The 24,182-nt window shown below is 36.6% G+C and overlaps 1 long non-coding RNA gene across 1 annotated transcript in view; it reads right to left on the bottom strand.

The window, feature by feature from the left end:
* Positions 1-6,272: 6,272 nt before the first annotated feature.
* LOC114012689 (uncharacterized) overlaps positions 6,273-24,182 on the bottom strand; it is a 76,632-nt gene continuing 58,722 nt past the window's right edge. Inside the window, exons 5-6 of the long non-coding RNA XR_008747074.1 lie at positions 18,943-19,015; positions 6,273-7,748 (exon numbers count right to left, since the gene is read on the bottom strand). This is a non-coding gene — a long non-coding RNA (uncharacterized LOC114012689). The remainder of the gene's footprint in view (positions 7,749-18,942; positions 19,016-24,182) is intronic.

Below are 24,182 nucleotides of genomic sequence, written 5' to 3'. Positions count from 1 at the left end.
AAAATTAAATGTAAAAATATCTTTGAGGCTCCAAATCAGCCTTATTTTTGAAAAGCCAAAATAAGTTTGGTTGAAGAAAGGAACTACTCATAAAACAAAAGGGGAAAGATTAACTGATTGAGCTTCATACAAAAGTTTCAGCTAGTAACTTTAGTCTGTTACTGTTAATGCAAGGAAACAGGCAACTCTGGAGGGCAATACATCTAGTGTATTTTAAATGCATGTCTCTAGAGGAAATGAATTGTCATCTTTGTGTGCGTATTTTTGTTAATCAATTGTAAAGGAAGTCTAGGGGCTAGCTCAGATTTAGGTGTCTAATTTTTAAGTGCCTACATTAGGATAGATAAATCATGTTCAAGCCATTCAAATACATGTTAATGACAAAATTAAGTGGAAAATTTAGTATAAGACACTCTCAGAATATGCTTTAGAGAATCATAGAGTATACAGGGCAGATGATATCCAGACTAAGACACATTGACTCTGAGAATCTCATTCAAAATCCACTGAGATCAGTGAGAAGGTCTGAAGTAGCACTGGCTTCAGGCAAATAAGTAAAACTCTTACCTGTTTCAAAAGACATTTAGAAACATCCTTTCAGCTCCCAGTAGAAATTAGTGCTGAGTCCTACTAGACTTAGTCCTTGTCTAAGGCATTTCTACCCTTTTCTTTCCTCCTCCTCCCTATTCACAGGTGGATTGTCTTATATTCATTCTTTCAGTCCTCTGCTTTATACATTTTGGTTGTTCCTACTCAGCCCTCAACCACATCATATCCTGGTTTCTTTCCCCTTCCTTTCTTCTTCATTTATAATTTAAAAATACTATTTTGCTTCTGTTCCTTATATTTTTTTTGTTTGTTTGTTTCATTTACTAATTTCCAAATCAGTTTAGGGGAAGCCAGATAATTTTAGCTTGGATTTACTCCAACGGTTCCATCATCTCTTAATCACATAATTCTACTAAGGCGTTTATCTCACTTTTTTATCATCTATGCAGTAAACAGCCTTCACGTAGATGCACACACCGTGCAGTCACAGATGGTTTTTAAATTCCATCACTTATGCAGTCACTAGGTTTTTCACTTTAAATATGAAAACAACAGAAATTTCAAGCATGTCTTTAAAAGCAAGCTACTTTCAAGACTTATTTTAGTACTCCAAAGCTAACTCCATTGCATCCAAAGACCCTTTTTAGTTCAGTTTGAGGACAGGTTATCCCCATACACAAGCAGAGGCGCAGACACGCACAGGCGTGAACATTTTCCTCCCTCCAGAAAAAAAAAAACCACTTCAGTGTAAAGGGACCAATTGGGCAAAAAACATCACAGAATGTAATTTACTTCTAGGTGAGAGTCCAAAAGATGGGCAAACATAAGTCTATTAGCTGCACTGCAACAAATCATCTGCTCACTGCAGTACAGCAAGGGAGCTTTTCAAATACCTACTACTGCTTTATATATTTCTACAGGAATTCCAGGAAACACAAGGCAGGTAATTTCCAATAAAATTCCACTATCTATCCCCTCTCCCTCCACTTTTTCTGCATAATTTCTTTCCTTAAAAGAAAAAAGGTGCTAACAGCCAACAAACAGAGATTTCCTCTTATATTTTCAAAAGTCTGAATTAATTTTGTGATAATGGTGTGAACAGTAAAGATCATTCCTACAGACATGCTCTAGCATATCTGATCTTTTTATATCTAATGGATTGATCCCAGTACTCTAATACATGGGAAGCAAGGGGCAGATCCCCCAGTATGCCACAGTTTCACATAGTGATAACATAAGGTGGGCAAGATATATCCATCCATAGAAGTGTAATTTGAATTACTGGCTAATAGATAGCTTTTAATAATTTATATAAGAAATGTAGATTTTGAAAAGCAAATTTAGTGCTTAATAAAGTTACAATTTACTACCCTGTGAAGTCCTCTCTTTATTCGCATAAAACCACAGCACTCGAAAATCAGATGAAATTAAGCATTGAACATAACAGTTCAATATTTGAGCATAGCTATCTTAGATTACTTGGCTGAGATTTCCAAAATATATATCAAATAGCAATAGTTGTAACATTTCTTTTCATGAATCAACAGCCATGTATCACCATGCTTGTTTCACATAGACAAAGCAATTCTTTCCTCTCTGAGGTCTGGTTTGAAACAGTCACTGAGAAAAGAAGGATCCCACAGCCCATTGTGATACTGCTGAACCCACAGACATTCAGTCAAGAAATTCTGCATTGAATTATCTAGCCAAGAACAGCTACTCACTGAGACACAACAACAAAGTCATCCAGCCTGGGTAATAATCTTCAAAACAGACAGCACCTTTTTCTTGATTACTCTTACTCTGTTTTGATGGTCTTGAGACTGTTTCATCTCTTCTGTCATGACTGAGGAATGATTATAAGGTCCCCATGAAGTTATTAAATGCGGTACATACTGTAGGTTTAATTTACCCGATGAAACATTACTACTCTTATTTTTTTAAATATAATTACAGTTTTATTCAGATAAACAACTTCACTAATCTCCTGGTATGGGATCTGTAATTAGTTTAGTATCTCATCCCTATTAAACTAGGGAAACATATAGAAGCCTCCCTGTGCAAGGATGAATAGATGAGTGTAAATAAAAACATTCTCCTCATTTATCTTCAAGCGAACCTCCCAAGATATCAGAGTTCCCAGATACTCAGTTTGCAGTTCCAAACTTACCACTAACGTCTGAAACATGGACATATTTGTATTAAATGCTTTACAAAGGCTTGCATGTTTTATCTTTGAAGATATGGTTAATACATCTTTGGACCCCGAGTTCCAAAGCAGGAAGATTTATTAATTTATTTATTTAGTAGCTCAATAAAACATTCAAAGGGCAAGTCTACGCTTATCACAGGTGGACAGTTTGTAGAGATTGACATGATCCTAAGGCTTTCAATTCTCCAATTTACTTTGTGCTAGCCACAGGTGTATAAGAACTGCAATTTGTGTAAGCCCCAAGAGAACTAATTATGTGTTAAGAAGAATGCACATTTTACTATGTAGCGTACAACACAGAAAAATTACCACGCATCAGGCTTTTGAGAGACAAGAACTTTAGATAGCTAATAGGTATAGCTGTGCATGGGTTTATTCTGAAGTGAAGTCCCTTGAAGGCTTATCAAAACTAATGCTTTTTTTTTAGTATTTAAATGTATCTTCTTCATAGTTCAAGTTCTGCGTCTGCTCTGAATCCAACATACATGTGAAGGTCTTTTAAAAAATCTCAAGCTTCAACAGTTATTTTTGTTCATTTTACTATCAATGTTAGGCAAAGGTTAATTTTACAAGAAGTGAACAGATCTTTACTCCAAAGCCAATGTCTGATGACACTAAGAGAGTCTAACTTGTTATTTGGAATAGCTTTATGTACAAAATTAGTAGAAAATGTCACATTGCAGTAACAAATGAGATGAAAACTCGAGTTAACATTGTCCATACTTGTGTTGGGTTGACCTTGGCTAGATGCCAGGTGCTCACCATGCCACTCTATCACTTCCCTCCTCAGCAGGACAAGGTGGGGAGAAAATAAGATGGAAAAAAATCCTTGTGGGTCAAAATAAAGGCAGTCTAATAAAGCAAAAGCAAAGGCTGTGTGCGGAAGCAAAAGAAAACAAAAGATTTATTCTCTACTTCCCATCAGCAGGCAATGTCAAGCCACTTGCCAGGAAGCAAGGCTTCAGTACACATAGTGGTTGCTCCAGAAGACAAATATTTTAATAATGAATGCCCCTCTTCCTACCCCTCTCCCTTAGCTTTTCTTGCTGAGCAGACATCATATAGTATGGAATATCCCTTTGGTCAGTTTGGGTCAGCTGTCCTGGCTGTGTCCTCTCCCCAGATCTTCTCACCCCCAGCCTGCTGGTGAGGGCGGAATGTTGGACAGACAGCCCTGATGCTGTGTGAGCACTGCTCAGCAGTAGCCAAAACACAGGTGTGTTAACCAACACCTTTCTAACTGTCACAAAGCACAGCACTGTGGGGGTTGCTATGGGGAAAATTAACTCCATCTCAGCCAGACCCAATACAATACAGATCATCACTGCTAAACATAATTTAAATGTATGACAACTGGGGCCTCAGGAACCACTACTGCACACCACTAAATTTGCTAGTCAGTCTTATTCAATTGTCTTTTGCTTGTGTTTTGTACTGATGTGTGTGTAAAGGTATATTTTTTACTTGTGTGCTAGATCTGAATTAGAGATCTTAGAAAGATTTGGCTGCCTTCACCAAAAGTCTGTGAATGATGTGGAGCCGGTACACAGAAGCACAGGTTGGAAGCAAAAATGTATAATATAGTTTACAGTAGTGGAGCTACATGAAGGAAAAAAAACACATCAATTTAAAAATGGCCTGCTTGTCAGAAAATGTGGAAACTGATTCAGAACAGGAGTGCTTTTTCCTTATCTTACCTACTCTCCACAAGAACACTTGACTGCAGCATGGTCAGGCAGTTCATCTTTGACAGTAAAATATCCTTGAGTCAGAGGTTAAGTGCTATGAGAGCAGATACAAACCTGGATATGCTATACAACAGGAAAACAGTCCATGGTTTTAGAAATGCACATTAGGAAAGAGCATGAAAGAAGAGATCTGAATCTAGTTCTCAGTGTTGCAGAAATGCTAAAAGGTTTTCATGTCATTCAAACATGTTCTTGGAATTCATGTCAATGTATTCTTGTTCCCTGTCTGAAAGGCTACAGTGGCTTTCTCATTCTAGTATATAAAAGTCTCTCTATATAAAAGTCTAGTATATAGAAACCGCAAGTCCATCATCTGAGCCTAAGGCCTTCTATGGAATACCATCCTCAGAGGACCTAGACAGATAATATCTATCTTTTTCCCATAAAACCAAGGTTTAGCTGCCAGTGTGTTTTCTTTGTTGGTATATTTTTAGAGAAGACATGCCCTAGGTTTGCTTATTAGCTGATCTAGCTCAGATTTTTTTGCTAGGAAGTTTTGGGTGTACTGAGGAACTTTGTATACTACCATGGAGCCTATATAAATAGGCTTACTTGTGGCTGCCGTTGAATGAAAATTGCTCATTCTGATGCTTGTTGCAGAATCAGGAGCTGAAACCCTGCAAGTTCACTTTGGAATGTATTCCGATTATGAGATTGACATTAAGACCAGCAGTATCTGGCTGTACAGAAAAACTGATGACGTTGCAGTTGGTGATTTCTGGCACTGACTTCAAATACAAGGTCTTTAATACAGAGTTAACTCTACCATGTAAAAACATCCATTTAGAAACCTGGGGAAATGAAATATTCCCTTTCACATGCCTTTACCAGTCTATCCTTCTCCTGAACATACTGAGTTCATGTGCTAAACAGAAAACTTTCCTATGAGTGAAAGAAAGCAGGTCTTGCGTGCAAGTCATATGACAACGATCTCCCTGGCTGTTTTGTTGGGCTGTAGCTTTTTATGTCATTTTCTGCATCTGTCAGAATGGGTGTATAAAGAACAAATGTACCTGTAGATCATCACAGACCTGTTCTCTTTCTTCCAGAACATCCCACTCACAATTTGTCATCAGTTTGTGACTCTGTGAAGTCTTAAGTGTTTGGAAATGGCCTAAGTTCCCAGACCTCTGCAGGAACTTCCTGCTCAGTCTACAGAAATACGGACCATGACTTTTGTGCTACACCATCTGGAAGGCATGCCTCTCCCTCTAACACTAGTCCTAGTAGGCTGTTGCCTCTTGACAAATGGTAGTTTCAGATGTCCAAGGTTTGAATTCAGCTACAACTGTACCTAGGGCTACAGTAGCTTTAAGGGCACTTCTTCCAACAATTTTCTGTAGTTCAATTTACTCTGCTTTAAAGAAGCAAAACGTATGACCACTGCCCCTGCAAGGTAGGAAACAATTCCTTTTTTTCTTCTGCTACAAATTCAGCCATGCAGCCATTAAAGAGCTGTCATCACCAACAAATTTTTAAGCCCCTGCATGAGTCCACTGTTCTTCTTCTGAGAGCAGGGATAACAACATTTTATTACTTTCTTCTTTTCAATATATGTGCAGTTATTAAACAAGTGCCTTCACCTGGGTATGTAAACATGTCTAATGAGGCTGATCTTTGGCATGCCTAGTCCCTAGTTCATCAGCAAATACTGGGAATACCCTCCCCTGTGATTCTGCAATCTCTACTCTCACTGTATTCCGCATACACAATACATATTCAAATCAGATCCTTGCTGTGTTAGTGCAATAAGCAAACGCCTTCAGAGAAAACCTAAAACATCTTCTGAATCTTTTGAGGATTAGAAAGACTATTAAAATGACATTTTATTCATATTTAACCCCCATAAGTGATTTTGACTTTTCATGGTGGATTTGCTTAAGTGAGCCTGAGTCACACCTCAAGCTGTACATTGTTCTGCAGTTTCACAGTGCGAGGGTTGATGCAAACATTTTTTTCATCTTCAGTGCACACAGATCTTCATCTATAGTTTTTTACTCTTGAGTCCCAGGTTAAAACCAAAACAAATGTTTAAAACAAATATACACAGATCTGAGTCAGCCATGATTCCTGGTACCAGGCTGCCTATCTTGACGCAAAAGCAAAGAGCTAAAAAACACCTATAGCTGAGTTGCTGATTATGTAGGCTGAACTTAAGGTTTGGGCATCATGATACTGTTCAAAACACAGAAACTAGTATATTATAGGTTTCATGGCAAAACAGAAAAGTCCAGTTTATCAAAGGTAAAACTGAGTTCACAATTCCTATAAAATAATTCTGTTAGAAGAGGTTTGTTTCTGTTTTCTGTTTATGAGTTAATTAAGAGCTATAACTGTTTTTCTCCATGTACCTTTAGGTAGTGATGTGACATACAGTTTCTAAGAATAATCACTTGTGAGCCATTTATTGAGTACTTGAAATTCAACAAAGGAATTGTATTGAATTGAAGTTATGTTGACACTACGGTTTTTGCCTGATTGGAAATATGAATTATGTTAGTGAACTCACTTTACATGACTGTTCTCTTCTATTAGTTTAGTACTATCTATTTCCACAAAAATCCTGCCAGAAAATGTCATACTTTACAGATAGTGAAGGCATGTTACAAAATGAAAACACAGACACTACTGAAGCCAATCTGATTCTTAAAGCGGGTATGTGTAAATGTCTCAAGGTTTTGTTTTTATTTTTTCAGCTGCAATTTCACCCATACCTCATACAACTCCACTCACAGACGCAGGATACTGAAAGCATCTGAAAATGAAAAGAGAAAAAGGGGCAACCAACAGCAGAAACATTTTTTCCTAACGTCTTGCATATCAATGTTTTATTCCATCATTGTAAAATTAGGATTCACATCCTGTGGCTAATTTGATATTTTTAAATGTTTCTTCAGATTTCAGTTATGCCTTCCCACGTCAAGAAAGCAGATGCTCAGCAAATAGACTCTTCTGAATGAAGACTGGTATTAATTCCCTCTCTGCATTCTTTCTGGGATCAAAAGATGGACTTCAGCCACTCTCTTCACTTCCAGACTTCTAAATTTGGAAGGAGATTACACTTTTTACTGTAATATGAAGTTGATGACATTCATACTGTAATCCATTAGAGGCAGAGCTGAACCATCAAATTCATTTCGATTGCAATCCCAAGCACTTCAAATCCAGTTCTCCATAAGGGAAATTTAAATACATTAAATCAGTCAAGATCTGCAGCTCTTCATGTGTTGTTAAGAGATCTAAATAAAATAAAATAAAATAAAATTTGAGAGAACATATGATATTTTTACCAGGTAAGAAATAATTTGAATAGTTGGTTGAAATGCATTACAACTGTTTTGTAAGTTTTTGCAGTTCTTCACTTTACACAACATACAATAAGCATTCAGCTTCTTCTTTATTGCTTGCTCCTACTGATTTTGGTTTTTTTCTGCAAACATGCAGGCTTTTAATTAATATTGTACATTAGTATCCCTAATTACACTGTTCTGATCAGCAGGTAATTATTCTGTGTATAAATGCAAATATGGTTTTCTGACATTTAACTTTGTGCACTAGTGAAGTTAAAGCAGCTATTTATTTACAATAGCATGGCACACATTATGCCAAGAAATCTAAATCACAGTAAAGTTCAAATGTTAACAATGGATTAGAAATATTCATTAAAAGTGCAGGAATGGAGGGTAATTCAAGGTGGTACTGTATATTCCTTCAACAGGAAATGCAGGAAATATTGCTTAATGATTGTGAGACAATCATTTAGACATAATTTAAATGTCTAAACTTAAGATCTCCCAAGGCATAAGAACCTGAACAGTTAATAGGGTGATTATTATTAAAAGCTTGCTATTATGAATGCTGGAGGTTCATTTAGAACATGAGAAGGTCATTGAAATTCAGAACTACATATACTTGTTAAAATAGTTTTTTGACACTACACCGTATTTAAAAGTATTTTTACCCTACTCCCAAATGTCTACTAGTACTAGATTTATGATGTGGAAGTTCCAGGATTCTCAAAGCCGTCTATAGAAAAAACAAAGACTTTAAGCTTAAATCACCTGTAAGTCAACAGCAATTTTGTGTTCAGGTTTTTAAGGATAAGGTTTTTAAGGATATTTTAAGAGGTTTTGAGAAGGTTTTTTTTTTTTTTAATTTCTACTTTTTGTGTCAGTCTTATTTATTTACATCTAGCTGTCGCTTTTCCGTTTACCAACTTATAATTCTGCTGATATCAAGGGTCATAAGTGTGACAGAATACTTCCTCTCCATTCCATTCTTATGGGGAAAACAAACAAACAAAATCTCTGAACAAAAACCAATGCGAACAAAAACCTTCCTGGTGATTTCAAATGTATGAAAACAGATCACTTTTCTAGCCTGTCTGGAGTGGATGTTCAAGATGAAGCATAGAGGTGCAAAGTGGGTGAGTCACTGCACCCTGTGGGATATTGTTATGTTAATTTTCTGCCTTTATACACCAGGAATTTGACTGAGAAGTTAGCTCCAGTGACACCAGCTGCTCCAAAAAGAAGAAAAGTACATCTAATTCCTCCTTTCCACTCTCATCTTTACAATGAGATGAAGAAGAGAGCATGTATTAGAATTTAGTTCAAAAGTAGTAGCTACAACCCTCATGTCCCCAAGTTCAACAAAGGCTCCCAGAACTCTTACTTCAATAGAAATTTGCTCAAATAACATAGTTAACTCACATTTAAAACTGGACAATAGTCTTTAATATATAAGTCCCTAAGGAGGTTCCGCTTTTGCAGTCTCCCAGCCTCCATGGCACCATGAAAAGTTTTGGTGCCTTAAGAAAGATCATTATTTCCTTTTTTATATGGTTCTTCAGAGCTAACTGTGACTGTTGGTTTTTCACAAAGCATTGAGTTGAGTAGTAGGGAGAAACAGCAGCAATTGTGTCTATACTGATGAATTAAAGGAATCCACAGAACTTTCCCCAGCTCTGGAATTCAATTATCTCTTCCATTGAAATTCAGAATGTAGTCCCTTGAACAATGTAGCCTGGGATATCTATGCTAGGTCTGTATTTGGAAATCAGCAGAGACCTGAGGTTATTCTCAATTACCAGTTTAGCCATAGTCACCCAGTTTTAGAAAGCAAGAGCTTAGCAGTTCAGACCGAAGCATTTCCAAGGCAGTTACCCATGTTTCCAGAGAGCAGCTGAACACAGCTTTAATTAACTAGCAGAGATATAGCTCCTCTTGGGCTGTGACACTTTGGTTCAGATAAAATTCTCTGAAAAGAGTGAGTGCATCTTCCCAAGGAGCAGCGTGGCACACTTAGTTTGGAAAAGATTATGGAGTACATGGAGAATGCAAAGTAGACTGTGACAGCCAAACATGGCCCATCAAGTATGAGTATGGTTCCTAAGAAGAGCAGAGAAAAAGCATTCAGCGAAGTCTTGAAAATGGAAAAATGGGGTTTCTTAGGATGTTGTCTTTAAGAAAAAGGTGGAAGAAGAACAGTGTTACAACTGTCTTCATCTTGGGGGTTCTACCTCTTATGAATTGGTAGTAATTCTTTCCATAGACATAATTTATTTGTTTGTGTCTTTTTAATCTCTCAGAATGTAAGGCAGTCTAACTAGTGATATTAATTACAACATTAGGTAACTCTCATTCTCATAACTGTCATTTCGGTGATATAACTTAAATTAAGAACTTTTATTACCATAATATTTCTCATTTAGCAGAGACTACTATACAAACATACAATCTAGGGAAGGCAGAAACAAATCACGGCAAAGAATTCTTCTAAGATCTTTTCCCAAGGCTGATTTTTTTTCTTCCTCTCCTCCCCCGCCCCCCGGTACAAAAAAAACCCCACCCAACAAACAACCCCTAAGCAAATTAGTTGAAATTGCTGAATACCTACATGAGACTTTCCCAGCTTCAATATTTAACAGGAAAACAAAACCATTCTTTTTATAAACCTGCACATAAAAGTATCAAGAGATACCAATTATGCAACTGTTTTTGGAAGGCAAGAATCTAATACTTTTTGTCATGGTGAGGTGTCATTTTAGGGCCAGATTTTTCAATTGCAATATGTATTTTCAAGGTACATGGAGTCCATCTGCCCTACTTATAGTGTTAAACAGCAGTATGAGGAACATTAGAGGGGCAATCAAATAATCCACCTTCTGAGCTAGCCACTGACCAAAAGAAAATATTGAAGGTGAGGACAAGGGTAGGATCTGAGATCCCACTTCTTTCTGAAAATTACTTTCATGGTCTAAGGCCCAGAAACGTGTTCAGAGGTTACCGTATGGTGACTGGAACAAAAGAATAACCTGGTTGTTTGCTAAGAGTGCCTGTTTAGGAAACAGCACTTTAACTTCTATATCCTGCCTCAGTGATTTTTCAACTACTTTTATATTAAAAAAAAATATTTATAGAATGCCTTAACATTCTTGGTAGCTGAGGGCAAAACCCAGGACATTAAGTCAAGGTTTTAAGACTTTGCTTTCTCATGATCCTTGTCTTTTGGGTTTTTTTTGGTTTGTTTGTTTTTGTTTTTTACTTTTCCTATCTAGTGCAATGAAACATTTTGCAGAGTGGCATCATCTTTTCACTTTTAGTTATTCTTTTTCCCAGCACTTTCTGTTGCCTACTATCCTATGTTCAGTCCTGAGGAAACTTCCCAGGTGGTTGGAGTATACAGTTTTGTAGCCATTCTGGTTGAAGAAAATATTAATCCATTACATGAGAGATGGGAACAACCACCATAATTATGTTTTCCTTGCTTTTAAAGAATGGCCTCTGATAAATTTCTGTGAGAAGCCCGTATCTGTTGGAGCATGTAGGTATGCCTGAGAGTTCTTTCCACATTTGATCCCTCAACTGAACAATCATGTAGGGTGGAGTTAATTTGACTAAATACAGGCTTCTTATGCTACTTAAGATACACACTGCCATCATGTATGCCAAAAAATTCTAGTGAGCCATATCTGTCTCTAGCACATAGGATTCATTTGGTCGAAGGAAGATGTCTACATCTAAACTGACTTTCAAAAGCTCCCTTATATAGCCTTTTGCAAGACATGGGCATTTCTGAAGCCAAATTAATGACATTCTAAGGCAGACATCTAGATCAGCTTAAACACATCCTGAGAGTAGATTTGGGTTTTCTTTGTGGTTTTTTGGTTGGTTTTTTTTTTTTTTTTCCTCCCCAGTTTATGTATAAAAAGCCATATATCACAGGCTTCCTTGTGCATACTTGCAGTGTGCATGCCTACAACTGTAAATGGGACAAACTCCAGTCCTGGCTTCTGGAGCTGGTTCTTCAGCAGGAGGATGCCAAGTGCCCAGGCTTGGTTGTGTGCAGGGGAAGAGCTCTAGCATTTTACAGAGTCAAGCCTAGAGGAACCTGCACAATTCAGGCAGCAACTGACCCAGACGGTTTCTGACAGTTCACGATTTCTGAGTTAGGGGACCTCAGATTACCTAACTCTTGGTTTAGGTGAGTCTTTCACTGTACATGCCCTGTATATGCTCCCAGAAAACCTGATCACAGAATACATAAAGATGATCTTTAAGTGCTAAACAAGGAACAACTGATTTTATCTACCCCAAAACAACATTTTTTTTGTGGAGGGTATCTTGCATCTTTGATTAAAGGTGTATTGCTGTTCATTTGTTGTTAGCACCCTCCTCTTTAAAGAAGGCTTTAGGAGTCACCAAGCCAGCAGTCACTTGTAAATTTATTATTTGCAGATCATGGAACAAGCAGATGTTGACAACTTTGTCAGAGGCATCACAAGAAATAATGTAATTTTTTACATTAAAAAGGAAAAAACTGGAATTATAAAAGTTCTAAGTGGTTTTACTGAAAGGCGTAGATATATAATTAGAGTGTTATTAAAATTCAGATATTCCAGTTTTTTATTTCACAGCTATTATGACCTAACTGTTTCTGGTTTACTTAGAGATACTTGAGTTCACAGACCATTGACCGAATGGCCTGCAACAGCCACTCAGAAATCATTATGCTTTTTATGTTAAACTACTTTACACATAAAGACATTAAGACACATTTGGAAGTGGAATAGGGCCAATGAGGGCCAGCAAAGATGGCTGAGAACTATGGTAGAATTTACATGTAATAAAAACATGCAAAAGGTTGAATTACTTAGTCAGGAAAAGAGAAACATTGAAAGGGAACTGAATCAGGTTATCAATACAATATAAAACATACCAAAAAAAAAAAAGAAGAAAAAAAATAGTTACTGTTGCTTGGCCTGTGCTACAGTATATTGAAAAAAAACACACCATAAAATGAAATAAAAAGGAAGTAAATATCCAGTGTTTTATAAATGATGCTTCTACACCAAATAGTCTCAGCAAACAGAGTTAGTACTGCAGAAAATCATGAGAGAATATATATTTCCACTAGGTCTTAAAAAAAAAAAAAGGATAATTTTATACCCACTAATAACATTTGTAACTATGGTAGCTAAGATAACAATAAGGCTAATCAGATCTTTCATTGTAGGTTATACTCTGATACCACACTGCAGTCAGGAAGGAATTATTTGTATCCTCTGTAAACTATAATTTAATGCAGCTGGTTACATGTCCTGTGGAGGAAGTTTCTGCTAAAACATTAGGTAAAGGCAGTACTAGAATCACCCCTTTGCACAATGAATGTGATGTAGAATAAGCAGTCTCAGCAGTCACACCTAAGTTTAGTTATGGGTGAGACTGTTAAACACATTAGTGAGAAAACAGCATAGATTATTTTTCCTTGAAAAATGCACTATTTTACTTATAGAATTGTTAAAAGATAAATTGTTTTAATTTTGGTTTGCTTGACTTTTATGTCTTAAATTTAGACTTTTACATAAAATTTGTAGAAAAATAGTAAAATGCAAAGTAGCTAAAGAGAAGCTGTATAAAACAAAAAAGATTTCAGGCCCATGCACATTTTTTACCTTACACCCACTGTAAAACCATGGTTTCCTGGTATTTCTTATAAATATGGTGACAGCAATCACAGCATAAAAAATGCCATATTGGTAACATTCAAAAATTTAGAAACTGAGCTGATACTGAAAGGTGGGATTTCTACACACTTTTTCTTTGATTAAATTATGTTGTAAGCCAAATTCTAGAAATCCAGTTAATTTATCCTTTTAATTGAGGTACTCTTTCAAATTGTCAAACTTACAACCGTTCTTGTTAATTAGTTTTGCTTTTTCTCTCACTGCTGAAAAATAAGTTATTTTAACCACCTTCAGGGTAGAAAAGAAAACCAGCAATACCTATTTTTTTCAATTTTGTAAAATTCAGTATCACAAGCTGTAGACATATAATCATTCAGAAAATGCTTAGCACCTTTCTCTGGTACATAGAAGACTGGTCTTGACGTGCCTTTGGTCTGCAGAATAACAAAAACTAGCACTTTTTTGGCAAAGTGCTCAAAAAAATGTGAGTGTTCCTCTTTTTAGGAATGGACATACTGAAGCACAGGGTAGTGAAATGACTTGCCAGGGTAACCAGACAGACTGACAGCAGCAATGTCCCTAAAGGTCAGACCACCCAAGTCCTGATCCTCTGGGATATGTACTTAAAGAGTCTTCTCTGCTCAGAAGACAGTCATCAGACAATTGATCCTATTGAACATGTAATTTCAGCCATGTGTTGTAGGTAAATATTTGTAAAGAAACATGTTATCTTTATTTCATTGCACTTCAGTAACAAGAAGGTTCCACAGGAATGGGTATAATTACCAAAGAAGAAAAGTTAAAATTAGGTCCCTAGAGGCAGTTTCATGGTCTATGAAGAAGGTGAAGATAGAACAGACATTTTGGTACCTATATAAAAATCTTTGTTTATGAAGTCACTCAGTAGTTACTGTGCTTGAAAATATTCTGTCACTTAGGCAATATATGTGGAAAACATAGTGAGTCAAACTGGGACTTCTTCTCTGCAAGGAGAAACATGAGAAAAAGAATATATGTGCAAAACATATGCTTTTTCTGAACAGCTCCATAAATATGGATCTACTTGAAACCATGGGGATTCTAGGTGATGTCCAGAGGCACTAGAAAATCTCCAGCAGCTAGATGATCTCCAGAGGTCCCTTCCAACCCCAACCATTCTGACAAAGATTAGCCAAGACCAACTTCAACTCAGCCTTACATGACATGTACTAAGCATCTTGGGATGAATATCTTTCCGTGGAAGAAGCTGGCCCACCTCAGCAATAAGTTTTCTAGCTACAAAACATTTTCTATTTTCTCCTTGGGGGTGGATGGCACGGGGAGTTCTGTTTCTTCCATCCAAACACTCAAATTATTTGGTGATAGACAAATTACATGAAAATAGATGGACAGGAGTTAATGCAACTCCACTTACACTTTGTGTGACTACTGATCACAGTGGGATCACAGTCTGACCTAATGTGACATTATGATCACCTCTGCAACAAGCAAATATCACGTCTTTGTAGCCAGAGCAAGGAAAAGCAGAAACCATCAAATCTATAAAAATCTAAATTCACTACTTATATAAGAATAGGATTGACATAAAAGGGAAAATGTCATCTGAAATTCTGAATGGATAAGGAGATACAGAAGTCTGAACAGAGATGCTTGATGCTGTTTCAGACACCCTAAAATATTTTGTCTTGCCTCCTGATGCCCCTCTGAAAGACGGGAGTCACAGTCAAGTCCTGTATCATACCTGCCACTCCTGTGTGAATGTTTTTTACACTGTATGGCATCTAAAAAGACACCAGACACCCATGTTAGGCACCTGAATTTCTTCTCAGATTTCTGTGCTGTGCCCTGGAGAATATGCAGTCAAAATATATGGAGCAAAAAAATCTATCTACATTTAATGTGGAGTTCAGTAAGTAAGGCTGCATCTACATTGCTTGGTAAGTGTCTCTGTGGCAGGCTGGCAAGTCAGAGACCTGGTAGCAGCTCAGAGTGGCAGCTTTCCAGCCTGCACACCCGAGTTCCCTTTCCATAAAAGAAATTGTTCATTTTATTCAAAGAAATAGATTACTAAATTTAAGCTCTTGCCAGGGAAGGTTTGAGCAAAATGTCTTTTTACTTCATACTAAGAATGTGGCAACTAAAATAGACTTCATAATCCAGTCCAATTTTTAAGAAAACTGTAGGAAAAAGGTGAGGAATAGGACTTGCCTGTGTGTAACATGCATGAAATTGGTATTCATTATCCCAGACTGTCTGTTGCACAAAAAGACACTGATCTAATGTATGTCAGGCATAATATAGAGAATAAAAGATTGCTTGTGCTTTGCTCTTCATGGCTGCTTTCTCTGTACTTTCAATCAGATTTTGTGGCAGCAACTTAAGCAGCAATAAAAGTATAACACAAACTTCTCTTCATTTCAAGCTGTTACAATAACAGATTAAAATTCCACACTTTGTCAGCAGTCAAATAAAGCACATAAACTTAGGGAGTGTGAAAACATTGCAAGGTATGTGAACATTAGGCTGAATAAAGTATAAAATATATAATCTAAATAAAGGTAATTCATCTGTTAACTGTAGCATACATTTTATGCAATCATTAATTTCAAGCTGTTTAGCTAAACCACAAACTTCAACATGTTTACCAGCATGCAATTTAAAAACAAATAAGAAATTAAAAAAAAAATAAATGAAGGCTATTACATATTGCTAGCAAAAGTTAATTGATGGATTTAGTGTATGATGCTAAGATGTATCAAGAAATAATAAATCAAATAATAATTAATCCAATTCATATTATAAGGTGCTGCATTTATTCTAAATTTCTAATGCAGTTAATCTTGAATCCTAACAGAAAATTGTGCTTCTTTTGCATGTCTTCATTAATCACTAAGTCCAGATTTATGCTGATCAAAGCAATCAAAGAACATCAATCAGAAATCCAGCAGAGAGCAACCATCAATAAGATAGGTATATAAACAACTACTGAATTACTTAAATGTCAATTACATTAAAAGTTGCTTTCCTATATGTTGATCTTATACTGTTAAACTTTTTTTCATTTGTTCCATCTACAGACATAAAATATCACAGGAAAAGAATTAAAAAAAGAAAAGAAAGAAAGAAAAAACATGTGCTTAAAACTAAACTTCTTCTAATTTATATTGAAATCCCCTGATGTTATAAATACAGATAATGTTTAATTATCTCCTTGATTTACAATCAATTTTTATGTTATCCTAGCAAAATGATAATAATTGTACCCTTTAAATCATACTGTCATTTTAAGCTTCTTTCTATGTGAAAGTTGTTATCTTGTGGGCTCCAAAAAAGTAATTCACTATCTGAAAAACTTTTTTCTTGGCATACTTGCATTCCTTCTTGCAGCACAGCTCCTGTTAGGATAAGATCTATGTTAAAGTAGTTAAATGAATGTTGTGATCTGAGTAATAGGGTGAGCTGGAGAATGACAATGCTGTTTTGCAAGAACTTGTAATATTTAACATGTTCACACTGCTACACTGGACTAAAACCTAGATATTTGGTGTTGGGTGTTTTTTACAAAACAAAAATGTGCCAAAATGCATGTTTTTTAAAGAAGAATGGATCAATTCAGCTTCACCTCCTTCTGTTTCTCTCCCTTTCTTCAATGGGATGCTTCTATCTCTTTCTCATCATTTTGTCATAAATGACTGGGAGGCTTGGGAACTGAAGATCTCATTATATAACCTTTCCCACACTATTATTTCCCCACAAATGTTACAGCTTGAAAGAATGTGTAATAAAGAAATACACAGAGATGAAAATGTTCTGATTAACATTTACAGTCTCTATCTTTTAAAACCAAAGAAACTGTGCAAACAGTAGAAAGTTTTTTAATGCAACTTTAAAATAAATTATAGCATTTCAAGTTCCAAAAAATGCCTTCTCAAAAGTACTTAAAGCAACCAAATTATCACATGGGTAAAAGAAGACAAAATCTTTGTTACTTCTCCACTGAAGTATTGATTTGGTGATTTTTTTCAATTCTTTTAAAAGTTTACAGCACTAATACAATTTCAGATTTCTTTCAGGCCAATATTACACATCTTGTTCTTCTCTTTTCCCCTAGGGATTAAAAACTTGGGATGTACTGAGTAATGTGTCTACTTAAGTTCTTAAATATTATAGCAGGTAGGACTGATACAGAATGGAAGACGAGCTCTTCCGGTCCATTCCAACACCTTACGGTAAAACTGCACACAGTCTGTCTCTTGCTGTTTACCCAGAAGTTTTGGACTAGAGCAGTTTGTTTCTGACAACATAACATGTAAATCCCTTCATTTGCTCTTGAACCGAAATCACCTATGGGTGATTCCTTCATTAAGAAGGAAATACTTCTGTGACATCAGTGTCCCAAGGTTCACCTGGAAAGGCAGCATTTTCAAATTAACTAACATTTATATGCAATACAAAGTTTGTTTGAATTACTTTTCTCTGCATTCATATCCAAATGTGGCAGAAAGATTCCTTTTTATCAAGATGCTTCCTGAGTTATTTATGCAGCAAGAGTTAATAAGCTATTTCTTGTCTTCTCCATACTGAAATTCTAAAGCATATATAATCATGGCTCAGCTTTTCCTTTGAAATTGCAGAAGCTTGTTTTTCTTTATGGTCTGTCTTGAGTCTGTATAACAGATTGTCCAGGCCATATAACAGTTTGTTTTCCAGTCTGTTTAGATGATGTAGTGTTATCTGCAGTTGTTTGTTTATTTGTATTTCATCTTTAGGAGAATCTGGTATGCACCAGACAGCTTTGTCCTGATAAAACCATCTTATTAGAGCTTGGCATTCCCGTCTGAGTTTCTCCTTGTACTTTCATATTCTTTGTTCCACAGAAAAGTAAAGTAAGCCTGGACCAGCCTTAACATTGCTTTATTGTTATGTATACAATGTTTCTTTTTATTTACAAGCTTGTTATTTTGGAACCTTGCTACAGAGAGTATTTTTAGCAGGTTAGGTATTTCCTCCAATACTTCACATGCAATATATAAGGAGCTTTGGTCTAAGTTTAAAAACAAACATTGTTCAACTGTTAGCAATATTAATACTATTAATCAAGTTTATAAATATCTGTCTTACCAAAAATTTAAGGATAAAACAATAAACCATCTTTCTTTCAGGCTTATTTTAGATTCAGTTTTTCCATACTGTGTGTGCAATGGCAGTATTTACATCAGGAAAACCAACAAAAACAACAAAAAAAGAGGCTTAAAAAACCCCTTTACTTAAAAAAGCCTGAAACATAGTTCAAATATTTGACAAAATAAAGTAATATCCTACTAGTTTGTAAATTACTCATCTAGACCTTGGTGGAATTTTCCCTGAGGTACTTACGACGTCAACCTGGTTAAGCAATAGAAAATACTAGTGCAGGAAGTTAAGTTTGAAGATTTAATTATTAAGAGGACAAACACAAAGCTTACCTGTAAGGAGGAATAGCCAGAATATTATAGGGCTATCATCATACTTTCAAACTTAGAAAACTGCTGGGACAGGCTGTCTGTTGGTAAGGATACAGAAGATAGCAAGAGGTTAAGTAACAGTCAACACAGATTTATAAAGAATGAATGATGTAATTCCAAAGACACTTCGATCTGTAGTAAGGGAGAAAAAGATTAGTTGTCATATACCATAATGTAAGCAATGTATGTGACACTGCCACACATCATGTTGTCACTATAAAATGAGTGAAAATTCATCTAGATCAAAATATTGTGAGTTGCATATACAATTAGCTGAAGATCCATACTGAAAAAGTAGGTATCGTGGTGCAGTGTCAAAATAGAAATCTGTGTCAAGTAGTGTTCCACAGAAGTCTGTTCTGAAACGGCACTATTTAATACTTTCATTAATTATCTGGACAGTGGAATAGAGGTAATGTTTATAAAATTTACAGATGATACCAAACTCAGAGCAGATGCAAGCACACTGAAGCACAGGGTTAGAATTCAAAATGATTTACAAAGGGAGAAAATAGCATAAAGTAAACAGAGTGCAATTTACAAGACAAGAGAAAAATATCACTTTAAAGTAGATATAAATAACCACAAGTACAACAGTGAACTCAACAAGTTAGACAGCAGTGCTGCTGAAAAATACTGAAGTACTGTCTGGCTTAGTCACACCCAGTAAGCATCCAGCATGGCTTGATACAGCCTATGGAATTGTGCCTGCCCTCCAGTGGCTCCTCTGGAAGAGCATGTCACCATTGGCCTTGGGTCATACCTTGGGGTCACGTCTGCAGATCTCAGGTATGCTGGGGCATCTCAAACGTCCCTTGGCGTCTGTGTGTGTGGGTAACTGAACTAAGTCTTAAATAAGTGCAGCCAATGGAGCCCAGAGGGCTCTTTAGCTCACCTGAGAGCAGGCATATACACATTGACAAATTATTAGCTCTCCAGGCTACACTTGGTTTAGTGACCTCCAGATGCCATTTCAGGAAAGCACAGGTTTCTCATTGGTGTTGTGTCATACCTGGCAGTCCCATCTGGATCCTTCAGAAACACTGCGCACTTCAAATGATATTAGGCAACGACATGCAGGCAGCTAAATCAGGCCTTACATTTACAGTGAATACCATGGATTCACATGACCCGGTATATGTCTAAATAGAATATTTCAGCTGTCTGTGTCGAAGACCTGACAGACATGTTTAGGCATTTAAGCTTACACAGTCTGAGATTAATTCCATCCCGACTGGATGAAAAGACTCCATTTGGTTACATCATCAGGACTGAGATAACGTATAAGAGAAGAATCTAGAAAAATCTGTTATAAAATAATTTTCAGCCCCCAAATATAGGAAAGGTTGCTAACAAAGGCTGATTTCCTTGTCCCTGTAGCAAGGACAACAAGTACTGCTCCTAAATTGTAGAAAATTAGATTTAGTTTAGGCATGAGTGAAAACTTTTGATCTGTACAGAGGGTGATGATTGTCTTGGATTATTGTGGAATTTCTATCAGTGGAAGTTTCTGAAAACAAGTTGGAGAAATAGCTACCATGAATGATTTAAATCTAGTTTATCCTGTCTTAAGGACAAACTATTAGACCTCTCAAAATGCTTTTCAATCTGCTTCTGAGAGTCTATAGTCTTAAAGTATAATTAGGATCATTTCTCTTCCTTCTTTTATGCTTTGGTTTTGATATTGTTGACATTTAAATTATCATCATTTAGGTTTTGTATTACTATTCCAACTAAAATATGACAGGTCATACCTCTTGCAGCTGTACTTGGGGATGGCCATAGCCAAACAGCACTTCACAGCTCTCTATTTGTATCAGTTTGACAGAGGAAGAATCTGAGTATCTTGGAGGGGGAGCAGGGGAGGATACAGGGGGCAGGTCTTCCACATTTTACAGGAATAATTACACCTGCACATAGATTTTCAAACTGTGCAGAAGAGCAAATGACAAAAGTTAAGTCTATAAAAAATAGACATTGTCAGGACAGACCAAACTTAGGCTTTCTTGAAGATTAATGTCAGTGTGAATAACTGCAAAAATCCATTTTGAATTACTCAATTAGATAGATTCACAGAAAGACAGTTGGAAATATGTGACTACAATGCTATTCTGAAAACATTAAAGATAAGAGATGTCAATAACAGTTACAGATAGAAAAAAACCCAACCCAACCCAAACCAAACCAAAACCAAAAAAAAAACCACAGGAGAGTATTTTTCAATTTAATTTGCAAGCATTTATATTAAACAGAGCCCAAGTTGGGAAAATTATTAGCTTTTACTGCCTCACTTCCTGTTGAATGATTTTATGGTCCACCATTATTTCTCCTTTTCATTGAGTTCACAAGGATGTTTGGAAATCTGTAACACCAATATCGTCCACACTGTGTCAAGGGCACATTTATGCATACGGAAAACTGATGTGACACTGCAGTTCTGCACTGGGATGCTAATATCAGATAATTACAGGAATTTATTCCCCTGTCTGCTAGAGTATGGTGAAGCAAATGTCATGTCACTATGTCTGAAGTCCGATGTGGAGGATGCACAAGTCTATTCTAACTTAGGGAGCATGTTTAGGGCACTATATACTCTGTTCCAGCACTCCACACTCATAAAATTCACCCAACAAATTACCGCTGCACTTATGGGCCAAGTTCTGGGATGCTGATGGATTCTCACTGTTTTCCACATTAACTATTGGTTGCCAGATTTTATCACTGTTCTCCTGTGATCAGTTACTCTTCTCCAGTTTCTTCTCTGTCAGGTGTCTTCTCTTCTATGTCCTCTGTTTGGGCTGCCTCAGACAGGGTCCTTAAAAGGACCACAAATAACTTCTGAGTGGCTCAAGTTAATATTTCCTCTTCCCCAAATAAAACATTCAACTTCCTTTTCTAAACTGAGTTTGAAAAGTTGCCTGTTCTGGAAAAAAACTAGCTGAAACACTAGCTGACATCCTGGAGAGCAGCCTGGCATCGACAAGAATCACCTGGCTACTTTAAAAAAATCCTGGACTGGGTTTGAAAATACCATGTGCCAGATACTGACAGTTTATTATAACTCATGCATTACACAGGAACAACTGGAACCAGAGCTTCACCCCATATGATTTTTTACCACTTTTCAAAATCCTGTTTGTAACATGCAATATTCCTATAGTTTGGCTAAGATTTAGGACTAGCCATGTATTTTTAGAGAACTTGGTCTTCCTTCTGAAAGACAACCTTTAGAATTCATATTGGGATTATATTCTTGAGAGTAGTATTATCGTTTGGGACTAATTAGTTGTCCTTTATGCCAAAGATCAGCATGGTCTGCATGACTGCCTTTGCTTGTTCAAACCTGTAGCTGTCACTTGTTTTCTTTAGGGAGTCATCATCTACCTCCAAAGCAAGATCCCTTCTGAACCAATAGCTTCACAGTCTGTCTCTCTTACAAGTATTCGCTAAACTGTAGCTCCTAAGGAATGCAGGCTCACTGAGCTGAGCATCTGCCAGGAGTTATTTGGCATATGGTCAGGATGAGATTGCTACAGAGGCAACACCAATACACAAACTAACTTCTACAGTAAATGTGCAGCCATTGCCTTATGTATACGCTGCATCTCTCCACGCAAATTTTACATGCAATCTGGCCAGAAAAGGTAGACATAGGTTTTTCCCTATTGTCTTACTCTTTGCTGAGATTCTTTCACCAGAAGATCTTGGCAGATCTTCCCACAGACTTTGTTGTAAGTATGATGCCTGTGTCTTCCTGTGTCGATAAAAGGGAAACCTTTAATGTGCTGGCATCTAAAGACACTACAGAGCACCCAAGTTAAATCCAAAGGTAGTCCTTGTCTCTGGATAAGCACAGTGCAGGACGCTGTAAAGCATTTCCAGAAACTTAACAGTGTTAGTGAACCTATCCTTTTGCTATGCTGCCTTCAGAATAGAATAGATGGTAGAAAAATTGAGTTTAAAAGTACATTCAAATTCTGTGGCTGAATTCAGCCACAGAGTGTATCCTTTTTTGCATTATTAATATCAAATATGTGTTCATTCTAATATCAGTCTTCATTCACAATCAAAATCTAACTTTCCATCAGCCAAAATATCTGGGAAATGCTTCTCTTCTGTAATCATGGTCACCATTCTTTATGTCTTTATTTAAATACCTCTCCAGCATACGATAGTCTCTGGAAATTTCTCTTTCAGTTGATCCAAGTAAAAAGCCTATGAGTTTTGAATATAAAATACTGAATATAATTTCTGATGTAATAATAAATCAGTAACCACCTGATTATTGTTTCTACCGCAGGTCTGGTTAGTTAGCAGAGGAGTATCTCCATTGCACTCCTTTCCTAGACTATAATTTCCCTACCTGAAACACCTGAATTGGATGAAGGAATTGACATCAGCTCTTTCCTGTGAAAGGCGGAGACCAAAAGTGAGCAGTCATTAGAGAGGCCTGGCATCTCTTTCTGTATGCAGGGGGAAGACCTGATACAAAAAAAGGAAGAAAACTAGAAAAGAGTGTGGTGTTTATTTTTTTTTCTTTGTTTGTTTCTTTCTTTTTTTCCCCAGAGCCATTAATTTGTATCTCAGCATGATTCAGCTGAAATGGATACTATGAGAATATCGGTGATCCTTTCTGGAGCTCTTCTGAAGATTTATGACACTTTGCATCAAAAGTTTAGATAGCACATTAGATCTAAGGAAAGTTGTCCGAATCTACAAACTAAAATGTCAGCAAAATAAATGTCAAATACTGGAAGGTATTGCTGTATCCATCAGTCAAGACTATAATTTGACATTAAGAAACAGTAAGCCAGCATGATGTCCCACTATTCTCAAATCAACTCTTGGTCCATAACACACTTCTGAAACCCCTTCTGCACAGCCCACTTAGGCACATATGTGCTCTTCCCCCATCTGCTCAGCATTTCACCACTACCTCCAATGTCTGAACTATGATTGGATTTTCCATGCGTAGCAGCATTTAAGTGTCTTAAACCTCCTACTCATATTTTTTTTTCAAATACAGTTATTTATTTGTTAAAACTCAAGGTCTGAAAGTCTGTTTGTTATGCTTTAATGAAAGCTTAGATGTCTGAGCCTATTGAAGATGAGACCCTTCACAGATACTGGTTTGCTGAACAACTGCCATCCATCCAAGTTCCAGTCCTAAACATAACTAGTAGAGGGCAGAGGGCATTTTG

The sequence above is a fragment of the Falco peregrinus genome, chromosome 4, assembly GCF_023634155.1.
Source record: "Falco peregrinus isolate bFalPer1 chromosome 4, bFalPer1.pri, whole genome shotgun sequence".
Taxonomy (NCBI): domain Eukaryota; kingdom Metazoa; phylum Chordata; class Aves; order Falconiformes; family Falconidae; genus Falco; species Falco peregrinus.
The sequence above is the reverse complement of the archived record's forward strand: the minus strand, read 5'-3'. Positions and strand labels throughout refer to the sequence as shown.